Raw genomic sequence first — 12,980 nt, forward strand, 5'->3', positions numbered from 1 at the left:
TACACAACATAGAATTATGTTAGGAAGAAAAACAGGGGTACTTTGGGTAGTCCACTAAGAAGGTGCACCCTGGCACCTCTGCCAGAATAACACAATCGCTCAGGGCTCTTTTGGTACTTCAGTTTGGAGTGGTCCACAGAGGTGCCATTGCCTGAACCGGCTCCCTGCTGTAATGAGGGGCACAGCCCAGCTCATGGTCAAGAGCCCAATGTGGTTTATAGCCTAAAGGCCATCACAGCATGGTACAAGTACTGCACAAGTGTCAGCTGACATGAGGACAGCATCTTCCAGGTACTTCCCAGGTCTAAGCACTTCTTCACCTTCTGAACCACCTGGCAGGTGTCCTGGCCCAGGGTCAGTCTCCTCAGCTGGGACTGCAACAAAAGCTCCATGCCCACAGCTGTCTTGCTGGCCCACATACACGAGTTGCAACTAGGTCAGCTACTACTGTTTGCTGACACAGGCGGGCACCGTAAGCCTGGGCCTAGAAACTGAAGGCAGGAGGTGTTCTTGCCCTTCCACCCACCACTGTCCATGGTGTCGCCAGAGGATCTCACGTTCCACAGCTGGGATGCATTGTTGTGGAACATGGCCGAGGCAATGCAGCATGTGCAGGTGCTGGATTGGAGGCCACAAGAACAGCTGTGGCTGCACTTGCTGGCTCTGCACGTAAGACCCTTGGTCTATACACCCCAGAGTTCATCGCAGCTAACCAGAGCATGAGCACCAACAACCTGAACCCTAGTACACGAGCAGCAGCTGGAGCAAAGCCCCAGGGGCAGCTGTAACTCCCAGCCCCGCATGGGGCTTGACAAAATCATGCTGGGGATGAAGAACACAGAGCACTTCTGCTACTGGTCCCAGGCCTCACTGACTCCACTGAAAACCTGTGTAACATCCAGCCAGGTCTGGAGGTGTGACCACCACACTCTTCACAGTGGCCAGAATCTTGGAGGGCTGTACCTTCCTCAGTGGGTCCTCCCAGAACATGCTGGTGCCTGTCGCACTCGAGTTCACATGGCAGCTCTGAGCCTTTATGGGCAGATGTGACTTCAGCTCAGGCCAGACCAAGATCAAGTCCATGCTCATTGACTCCCTTAACAGCTCTGGCTTCAAGCCCATGTCCATTGTGAGCTACAACCTCCTAGGCAACAATGACAGGTAGAAACTGTCAGCACAGCTATGGTTCCGCTCCAAAGAGGTGTCCAAAAGCAGTGTGGTGATTGACACTGTGCAAAGCAACCCGGTGTTCTACACATCTGGTGAGGACCCTGACCGCCTCATACCTTAGGTGGGTAATAGCAAGTGGGCAGTGGATGAATACACGGGGGAGCTGATGCAGCCGGTGCCAAGACGCTGGTGTCACACAACACTCTGGTGCACCTATCTTGCTGGACCTGTTGCTGCTGATGGAGCTTCTGCACCAACTCAGACCCACAGCCAAAGGGCTTCAACCCAGTGCTGTTGCTGCTCAGCATCCTCTTCAAGGTGCCTCTGGCTCCACAGGGCAGCCCTGTGTGATCAACACACTCTTCTAATAGCACTGCTGCATCAGGAACACCCTCGGGGCCTGTGTGGGGCTTCCACTGCGGAACCACATGCTTCTGGAGCACAAAATGGAACGCCCCGGCCTCCGAGTCGGGCATGTGGCTGCTGCCTGCCAAGTATCTTGCAAGAACAATTGGCCTCCAACGGATGCACTAATGACGGCAATAGGCCACAGCAGGCTGAGGCACTTCTGAAGCCCACCACCTAAGGCAGTAGCCATACAGCTCCCCACAACTCCCACCCCCATGCAGCCCTGCCCCCACCTGAAACAGTAAGGGCATTGTTACCATGAAATAAAAGTGCTCCAGAGAATGGCAGGTTATACAAGGTCTCTCTAAAGTGACTTTATATATGCACCACCGGGTCCTTATTGTAAGTTAAACCATTTAAAACAAACCTTTCAAATTCAGTGAAAATCAGCCATTATTCATATTTTCATGTTGTTTAAATATACACAAGAATTATTACAGCTTTAAGCTTACCCATCATTTTAGTTTGGTCTATCCTTATATAAAGTTCCAGAGCCAGCATACTCGCAAAAGGAAAAGGCTGGAGATAGAGCTGGGGAGACAGCGGCAATGTTACTGTGATTGAGTGGTGGGTAAGAAAATATTTTCAGTATAAAACCTCAAAATTAGATTTAAATGTCTTAAGTAAACTCAAAAAAAGCAATAACAAGTTACAGAAATGACTAACTAGAGATGAAAAATTTTCCTAGAATTTTAATCACCTCACAATCTTTAAGAAAGTACCATTTTAGTAGGTGCACATGAAAAATAATGCTTTCTATCTGATTTAAACTCAAGTGTTAAGCCTTGCCCAGTCACTATACTGGGAGAAAGAATGTATATTATGAATGTCACATTTGTTCTTGTTGGTATCAATTTCAGACATTCACACAGATCTTTATTTTTTAAAAAATGATAAAGTTACTGACCTAAAAGCATGCAATCAAATTAAAATACACACAGATTTCTATAAAACTTGTGCTATAAATTTAAAATTATAAGTAACACAAAAGACAGATAATTATAATTAGGGAGATACAAATTTGAAAGAGAAACATTAATATTTTAATCTTTCTGATAATTCTTTCAAATTACCTAATATTTCTTTATCAGCAAATATTGCCTTGAGGACTCAACTGAAATCCAAATCATAATGATCATCCATTTGACTAATGTATTAAATAAAACATGTCCAGTTTCACACTAAATCTAATGATATGGCCAGAATAAAAGCAAAGCTGCAAATTTCAGTGAGAATTAGGGAAATTATGAAAGGTCTTTTAACTTGTCATCTCTGTGATCAGGGACACCCAGCACGTGCTCGGTCCTCTTCTTTCTGTAGTCGAAGGGCTTCCCCAACCAAGAATCACAGTCAGTCACAGCATTTGCCATGTGGCACTTGACAAAGAATGGACAGCCAATACCTCACTTAATTCTTATAGTAACTTGAAAGAGAGGTGTCATTACCCCCACTTTAGAGATTAGAGAACTTGCCCAAGAGTATGGAACTACTAAGTGACAGAAGAACTCCAAAGCCTACAAGAAAATTGCTGGAATCCAAGGACTTCCTACAAAATAGGTATCTAAGAGCACTTTTCAATCCAATGCCACAGTAGAAATTCTCATGGAGATTTTTTAAAAACATACTTGTCCAGGCACAGCCCGCGCTCTGTCTTGTTTTATTGCCCATCTCCAAGTAACTATGAGGTGTGCTCCTGGGACACAGGAGGACACCTACTCCTACTCTGCTTCAAGAGATCCTAGAGTATGTTAGAACTTCTGAAATTTCTGTTCTGTAGTAACATTACATCACAATGATATCAGAAACACTTAAAATAGATGACGTGCCTAAAATGTTAAGGTGCATTCACATGTTACTATATATGACATTGTATTAACTTGGCAAAGATGTCCAGGAAAAATTGGCTTATTACACCCAATTAATGTCAAAATCAAAAGGCTCAAAAGAAGCACCAACTTCTTGACTTTGGAGGCAACTCAAACTCTTTTTTAACCAATCCTTCTGTTTTGTTAACAAGAAGTCTAAGGTCCAGAGAAGTACACTGACTGTTCCAAGATTGCTCAGCTAGAAAACAAGGGCACTAATTAGAATTTAGCCCCTATAATTCCAGATGTGATGCATTATTTGGGTTGGTTAAAAAGTCCATTTAGTTTTTTCCATAAAATAAAAGACATTTTTTTCATTTTTACCAATAACTTTACTGATTTGGATATTTTGAGTATGTCAGCTATCTCCCACATGGTAATAACATTGATTGTTCTCAATGTCTCAGTTTGATCACTTTCAACTTTAACTGGTCTACCCAACCATGGGGCATTGTCCAGAGAGAAAGCTTCAGCATGAAACTTTACAAACCACTTTTGACACGTTTGGTCAGTCACATCGCCTCCTCCATACACTGTACAAATCTTTTATTGTGTTTCTGTTGCATTTTTACCATATTTGAAAGGTAAATCATCACATGCCAAAAATTTTGCATACTTTCTTTCATCTTCAATATTAAATAGCTACACAAAAATTCACTAATTTTGATGTTTTTTTAATGTGTTTGATGTTTTTTGATATGATTGCTATCACAATGCAATCTAACAAAATTGTTTCAAATTAATGACCACTAAGCACTATTAGAGCCATCTTATGGAAAAAAACAAGCAGACTTTTCGCCAACCCAACCCTTTTAGAATCCCACACTTGGCCTGCCTCCAGCCTTCTCACAGCCAGAATCAATGTTCCAATTATTTTCATAGTGTCAATTACATGGATAATAAAGAGAAAATGAGAATTTTGGAACTAAAGATTTCTACTGGGCAATTTTGAGTACTTCCTGAGGGCAAGACATTTTCACGTTTTGTTAGAGAGACCCTAGTAAGTCAGTGTCCCAAAAGATGCAGAAAGTGAAGCACAGAGAAGTTACATAGCTTGTCCCCGGTCCTACTGCCGGCTGGAAGCAAGGCCCAGGGCCCCGTGGTCTGAAACCCCACATCAAGAGGCTGCACTCACCTGGGGTAGCCATGGTTTTAGAAGTCACAAGTTGTGCCTGCTGTTCTACCATTTGATCCCTATTTTCTTTACATCTGCTCAACTTGCCCTTAAATACTTTGATTTAATTGGAAATGTTATATCTCTACCCTTACTGGAAAACCAGTATCATTTGGTAGAGATAGTTAACCCTCTTAACCTTGAAACAAAATGAGCGTAAAGCTTGCTGGAAGGAATCTATGCCTGAAGCTGTAAGCCTGGGGCCTAAGCAAACTCGCTTAAAAGAAATATTAGTCTGTGAAATATGCCGTTGGTACTTTAATAGGTATTGCATTGAATCTGTAAATTGCTTTGGGCAGTATGGACATTTTGATGATGTTAATTCTTCCAATCCATGAACACAGTATATGTTTCCATTTGTTTGTGTCTTCCTGGATTTCTTTCTTCAGTGTTGTGTAGTTTTCTGTGTACAGGTCTTTTATCTCCTTGGTTAGGTTTATTCCTAGGTATTTTATTTTTCTTTTTGCTACATCAAATGGGATTTATTTCTTGATTTCTGCTTCTTCTGTTTCCCAGACACAGAACAAACACTTCAAAAATTTATATGGAACCATAAACAACTCTGAATAGCAGCTGCAATTTTGAGAAAGAACAAAGTAGGAGGGATCACAATACCTGATACCAAACTGTATTACAAGGCCACTGTAATCAAAACAGCCTGGTACTGGCATAAAAACAGGCACATAGACCAATGGAACAGAACAGAGAGCCCAGAAATAAACCCAACTCTCTACAGTCAATTAATATTCGACAAAGGGGGCAATAACATAAAATGGAGTAAAGACAGCCTTTTCAACAAATGGTGTTGGGAGAACTGGACAGCTACATGCAAAAAAATGAAACTTGAGCACCAACTTACACCATACACCAAAATAAATTCAAGGTGGATAAAAGACTTAAATATAAGCCGTGGCACCATTAAAGTCCTAGAGGAGAACATTGGCAAAACAATCTCAGATATTTCACACAGCAACTTTTTTTACTGATATGTCCCATAGAGTAAGGGACATAAAGGAGAGAATAAACAAATGGGATCTCATAAAATTAAAAGTTTTTGAACGGCTAAAGGAAACAGTATTAAAATAAAAGGACAACCAACTGTATGGGAAAACACATTTGCTAATGATACCTCAGACAAAGGTTTAATCTCCAAGATGTACAAAGAACTTACATGACTCCACTCTGAGAAGACAAGAAACCCAATTAAAAAGTGGGCAAAGGACTTGAACAGACACTTCTCCAAGGAGGACATGCAGAGGATCCAGAGACACATGGAAAGGCCATCAGAGAACCATCAGAGAGATGCAAATTAAAACCACCATGAGATACCACTTTACACCAGTCAGAATGGCCATCATAAACAAAGAAACAAACAACAAATGTTGGAGAGGGTGTGGGGAAAAGGGGACCCTAGTTCACTGTTGGTGGGATTGCAGACTGATACGACCACTATGGAAAACAGTATGGAATTTTCTAAGAAAACTAAAAATGAATATGCCTTTTGACCCAGCAATTCCACTGCTAGGATCATATTCTAAGAATCCTAAAACCCCAATCCAAAAGAACCTATGCACCCCAATGTTCATAGCAGTACAATTTACAATAGCCAAGGGCTGGAAGCAACCTAGGTGCCCATCCGTAAATGAATGGATCCAAAAGCTATGGAACATATACACAATGGAATTCTATGCAGCAGAATGAAAGAAAGAGCTCCTACCCTTTGCAACAGCATGGATGGAACTGGAAAGCATTATGCTGAGTGAAATAAGCCAGGTGTTGAAGGACAAATACCATATGATCTCACCTTTAACAGGAACCTAAACAAGCAAGTAAAATATAACCAAAGACACTGAAATAGAGAACAGGCTGACAGTGACCAGAGGGGAGAGGGGAGGGAATTTCAAGGGAAAAGGGGAAGGATTTACAGAAACTAGTATAAAAGGCACATGGACAACAAGTAAGGGGGGTGGAAATGGGAGGGAGGTGAGGAGCACTGTGGGGGAGGGCTGGGATGGGAGTAAAAGACAGAAAACTGTACTTGAACAACAATTAAATAAATAAAAATTTAAAAAAGAAATATTAGCAAGTGTTAGGAAGGTGGTAAAACTTCTCTTTGGCTAATGAGAAGGACTGAAAGGAGGGAAAGGGGCAAGTTTCCCGGGCTTGCCAGAATGCCGGCTAGAATAGTGGTATTGACATCCCAGCCTTTCTGGTTGGAAGGGGATGAAGCAGGGGAAGATCGACTCTTTCTTCTTCCCAACTGCTAAGCACAGTGGCAAACAAATAGCAAAAGAGCCAAATGAAGCCACTTTGTGGCTTGATTTAATTAATTGAGGATTATCCTTTATTTATTAACATTTTGCTTCCTTTATAGTAATTACCTTTAACATTCCTCTCTTTCTCTCTCTCTCTCCCTCTCGCTCTCTTTGGTTGATGAAATCTTGGCATTTGCCTCTTTTCTTTCTTTTTAAGTTAACCTGGTTACTGTGCTACTACCTTCAAAGGATTAAAAGAAGATTTTCCCTTTTTTTCTTTGAATACAAGGCATCAGTAAGGCCCATTTGATAATCATGAGCATTCTAGTTATTTATAAATTCACTCCAAAAGTTATATAAAGGTGAGAAGATTATTTCCACTATTAATATGTTAATATGTCCCTCTAATTCTCATTCTTAATATTTGTGAAAGTGTCAGCACTTTATATAGAGAGAGTGAAACAGCAAACTAGAGTATTTCCATGTTATTCATCTATGCATTTTTTATACATGATTAAATAAAGAAAAACACATGCTGAAAATGGGGAAATATGAAGGCATGATACATATTTTATAATCACATTTTATTACACTCTGTTAAGTAGCCAGAGGGGTTTTAGAAGGCAAGATGCTTCCTAATAAAATTATTATTATTAAACCCCTGAAGCCTCGTATTTAGTTTAGGCTGTCACTGGAAACTTTTGATAAATTAAATAATATGCAGTATATGAGCATTCGATGTGGCTTAATATATTTAAAATAGATTCTTTACACATCTGTAAGCACAAACTAAGACGTGAAATTTTTTAAATACATTTTTCCCTTAGCAAAAGTGTTTTGTTTTAAATTTGCATTTTAGAAATCTAATTATTGAAAGCTACAGAATAATAATCTAGCAATAGAAATGCCTTGAGAGTGGATTTTTTGAAGTTCATCTCTCTAAATTTATTCTATTGTTAAAAATGATTTTTTAAATTTTGTTTAAAATAGGATTTGTAGATATGTAGCTAAATTTCCAGCACTATGAGAAATTTCAAGTATAACAAACCAAACCAGAAATAGAATTGATAATAGCCACTTCAAAATAAAATTGACTCCGTGTCCCTTGCCCTACACAGAGGACTTTTATTAGAGCAGAAGGAACCAGGAAGAAGATTTGCTTTATAGGAAAATCATGTTATATTACTCTTTTATTGAATGTACTTACAGTTCGGACTACACAGTTGTTCTTGAAATGTTTCCAAATGTATGCAATCATCAGCCATACAATGGTAGGTTTCTACTTTAATTTTGAATCAAAGGGGAACAGGATGCAAATATATCTAGTGTGAGTGCTTCACATCATTTAAAACAGGTAAGAATTTGACATCAACTAACAATAACTTCTCTAACATCCTGTCTTGCAGGCATCCCAGCCCCGTCTCACAGTAGTTGCTAATTGCTACACATTGAGGAAATGCAGTCTGCCTCACCAGGACTCTCTGCCTTTGCCAAGAGTTACCAGCAGTAACAACCACCCATACGTTGAGGGATGGAGCTGGAGTAAAACGTCCCTGTGCCAGGACCCACGTCTGCCCTTTGTGGAAGAAACAGGTGAACATGCTTCCTGGCAGAGGAATGTCCCTAGACCAGAGCTACACCCCCATGATTCCCACCAGCTTCCTATCACTGAAAGAACCCAATAACTGAAAAATAACACTTTACCTTCCAGGTTTAAATGTGACAGAATCCGGCAGTGTTAATTTTATAAGTAAGAAGCAGAAAACGCTGAAAACAAATGCCAGGAAAATGAGGCTAAAGTCCCTCCTTCACTACTGAGCTCTCCCCAGCCACCCTAGGGACAGCACAGCACCCTTCATTCACAACACCCTCCTTCCTGGCTTTGTTTTCTCCCTCACACTCGTACTCTAACACACCATCTGTTATAGATCTCTTCTCCCTTCTGCCTTCTGTCCCCCCCGCCAGATGCCCTCCACAAGCGAAGGGGTTCGGGCTTTCCCCACTCCCTGCTGTTTTCCCAGCACAGGTTAAAATGGATGATGCCCACCTTATTTACAATATATCCCCAGGATCTAGTCCAGGGATCCGTCACCTTTTCCAGTGAAGTATTGGGTGGTAAATATTTCAGGTTTGTAAGCCGTACAGTTTCTGTTGGCAGCTACTACTTAACTCTGCCATTGTGGAGCAAGAACAGCCACAGACAGTATGTAAGTGAATAAGCATGGTCCTGTTTCAAGAAATCTTTTTTGCCCTGGCTGGTGCAGCTCAGTGGATTGAGCGCGGGCCTGCGAACCAGAGGATCGAGGTTCGATTCCCAGTCAGGGCACATGCCTGGGTTGCGGGCCGGTTCCCTGCAGGCCAACTCCCAGCAGGGGATGCACGAAAGGCAACCATACATTGATGTTTCTCTCCCTCTCTCTTTCCCCCCCGTAAAGATAAATAAATAAATAAAATCTTTAAAAAAAAATCTTTTTTGACTAAAACAGCCAGAGGGCCAGATTGGCCCAGGGCTGCTGTTTGCCAACCCTTATCCTGACCATGCCTTTCATACAGTAAGTGCTGAAAAAACATTTAAGTGAGTGAATAAATGAATGTAATTGCCCCCAAACCAGCCATCTGTCCTGTTTATCACCCAGATAAAACAAACTCTTGCAAAATACAACGATTACTATTGCTTTAATGTAAGATGTATTAAGTGATATTAAAAACAGGGCAGATGAGTAAAACATGCAGTTTGTTTTGAATGACTGGAGACAGTCTCTGCTGAAGGAGAACAAGCACCTGTCACCAATTAGTCTCAGCTTCATTTTTGGATAAGAACATTCTATTTGCATCAGACATGTGAAGGTGGAGAAAAAGAAACAAAGAAGAGCAATTCGCTCCTGTTCCAATGAGGATATTTCACAGATGTGTAAGGGAAAGAAAGTATCAAGGACTTAGTGCATGCTAACTTCTTCAGTGGCCAGAGCTCCTCAACATACTAGAACCACCATTCTTGGGACTCAGTTCTGATTAAGTGAAGGCTTCTCCCAAAGGTTAGCACCCAGTAATGTGCATTTGTAAGCCCAAGTTTGAAACCCACTACAATGTTCTGACTGAATGACCTGTTGCTACTGAATTCGATTCCCAGAGAAAGCAGAATCCAACTGAGATGTTTCGGATGAAGAGACTATAACTAAAAGATTAAGGCCCGAAGGATGGGCAGGGAACAGAGCAGACAGGGAGACAGGACACACAGAGAATAGCAAGAGCAGAAGCCACGGCATCCCAAGGCTGCAAAGAGCAAGGGGCGGCTAGGATGACAGCACAGCCTGTGAGACCTGAGCATGGAGGAAGGGCAAGCAGCACAGGTAGCCACTGCCGACTCCCAGCTGCGGAGCTCAGTCAGGATAAGAGCAGGAAAGAGACCCCCGACTGACTTCTGCTCTAGTCCTCTGCTTCCCTGCCTAACAGCCATGTCAGTCAACCTGCAGGACAGCCTCAGCAGAGCAGTCCCCAGGACAGAATGGGGCAGAAACTGAACACAGAGTGAGGCAGGGCCGTGGGGGACAGTGGCAGAATAAAGAACACATCGATCAATTATAATACAAGCAAAATCATCCTGGCTGAGTACAAATACGAAAATCTCAAATCCCATACTCTGTACATAGATTACAATGATCAGGATATATCCTAATCCCCGGCCAAAACTCTGTTTTGATTTATAGATCAGTCCTTTCTAGGGGCAGCTTCCCACCCAGGTTACAACCTTCAAAAAGTGGAAACAATACCGCTAGAGTCAGCAATAAATGAAAATGGTGTCTTTAATTTTAAATTATGAGGTAACACATTGATGAATAACCATGGCATGATTAGTCAATTCAGGATCTCTATGCACAATGGAAGAATCCATCCATTATCTGTTCAACATAATTCTTTCATTCAACAACTTTAAAAATAACCAAAGAAAATCACTGTCCTTTAGTAAGTATTTTGAATTTCATATGCATTCAATTAGGTAACTGCCAGCTCAAGGACAAGTACTATGACAAATAGTTGCTCTTTTCAAAGTAGAATAGATTGTTCAATGAGCAATACTGATGTTTCCTGTACTTAGGTACACAAGAGTCTTCCTACTTTTTTTTTTTTTTAGTTTAGCTAACCATTTTAACATTTAATGAAGCTTTTGTGACTACCATTTTCAAGCTGAGAGTTCTTGTCATTAGCTTTTAAAAACAGCCAAGAGCAGCTTCCCGCATATGGAAAAATACCTTGTTCCTCACCCAGAGGCCGCTGTGATTGATCCACGTCATCAGTAGGGGATTTTAACAAGACCATCTTCATGAGCAGAGAGAAAAGCAAACAGAAAATATGGATCACCAGCCAAAGCTTCTACTTAGCACAACAGTGTTTTATCTTAACTACAGTAACGATTCTACCCCAGCTGCTCAGGGCAGGCACAGCTCATTCCTTCTTAACCAAGGGACAATTTGATGCACGGTAAATGAGCTAGGACTTAGTGGGTAACTAGCTGCAGAAAGTACAGAACCTTAAGACTACACAGCTATTCCATCTGCATTGTTGCCTTGCCTCAAGGGGGCACCCAATCAAAGCGGGGCTGTGAGAACAAAGCAAGCCAGCCCTCCTAGTGACCTGCCCTTCCCTCTCACCTTTCTATGCTTCACCTCCTCTGACACCCCGACCCCTCCACACACAGTAGAAAAAGCTCAGAAGATTAGACACACTATGTAGCTACTAGTGAGGATAGTGTATGTGTTTACATTTTAATAGATCTTTAAATTTTTTGTATCATATTGGGTTAAATAAACATTCCTACTGTAAACAAGGGGAAAAAGAGAAAGAAAGACCATTTAATCATTTTTCATATGATCAAAATAAAAAATGCATTGCCATGTACTTTCAAATATTAATTTATAGCTGAACATGATAAGTGAACATATTGGAGGTAGGCTCTGATGATCTCATCAATATATTCTGTGAACATGGTTGTGGAATGTGGCAATAAAATATTTTCGATCTTTAGGTCTTTTTGAAAATTCACTTTGTGTTTTACAACGGCTCCCACAGTTCGGAGGGATTCTAAGCACATTGCTCAGACTGACAGAGCACGTATTCCAGACAATTGGTTCCCCAAGGGTCAAGACAGTGATGCTCGATCAGGATTCAAACGGGTCATAAACCCTTCATGGATCTCTCTCAAGTGGGTGGTGATGTCTCCCCAGGGCCACTCATCATTTGCTGCTACAGTCAAGCACTTGTCATTATAGACAAACACCCCGTCAGACTTTCGTACTCACCCAATCGAGTTTTACTGCAACCAGGGAAGAGAACCCGAGGTACAAAAAAGTCCAAAGAGAAAAATTAGGCGAGCGTGCCTGCCCAGGCATGACTGCTCACTGCACACTCCATTTCTGCACCTGCGCTTTCAGCACTGCTACAGTGCTCAGCTCCTGTTTGTCTACCATGATTGCAGGCATCCAAATTGTTCTGGGACCATCTATATCAAAAGCCCTAAAATACCAAAGATATTTATAGGAATTTATCCTAAGGAAATAATTGGAAAAGTGCCTAAAAGGTGTATGTACAAGGTTGTTCACCTCTGTGTTCTTTACAGAAAAAGAAGATTACAAATACATCAATCTCAGTTTTGTTGCCTGCAGAGCTGGATTGCAAAATCTTATTTACACCTGTTACAATTTCATCTTGCCACCTAATGCCAAGAGTAGACTATATATGGCTTTAGGCTACAGGAACAGACCTGAGTACCTTGGAAAACAGAAAGCCAATGTGGTGAGTGTTTTAAAGCAGAAATTCCAGCCCCCAGTCTTGCTTGCATCCCATAATCCTCTGAAAGGCATCCAGGACTAACTAAGCTTTATTGTTCATGATCTCAAGCTCTCCTTATTAAAAACTCTTCCAAGTCCTGCCAAATACTGCCACCAGCATCCTCTGAATACCTTACCACAGATTTTCAGGCCCTGCATGATCTAAGACTTGTTCACCTCCCCATTTCACCTATTGCTACTCCTCTCCTCTGTGCTCTAGCCACACTGGATTTCACAAAGTACTCTGACCCTTAGGCCTTTGCATGTGCTGTTCATTCTGCCA

General features: G+C 41.4%; 1 protein-coding gene and 1 pseudogene across 1 annotated transcript in view; one reads left to right on the forward strand and one right to left on the reverse strand.

Moving 5' to 3' along the window:
- The window catches only part of FHIT (fragile histidine triad diadenosine triphosphatase), an 825,228-nt gene that overhangs the window by 577,911 nt on the left and 234,337 nt on the right, over positions 1 to 12,980 (reverse strand). The gene's annotated exons all lie outside the window — the stretch shown is intronic.
- On the forward strand, positions 520 to 1,742 carry LOC118983612 (inositol-3-phosphate synthase 1-like; annotated as a pseudogene).

This window comes from Sturnira hondurensis, unplaced genomic scaffold (genome assembly GCF_014824575.4).
Source record: "Sturnira hondurensis isolate 20B ecotype Veracruz unplaced genomic scaffold, ASM1482457v3 Scaffold0002840, whole genome shotgun sequence".
Lineage (NCBI taxonomy): Eukaryota > Metazoa > Chordata > Mammalia > Chiroptera > Phyllostomidae > Sturnira > Sturnira hondurensis.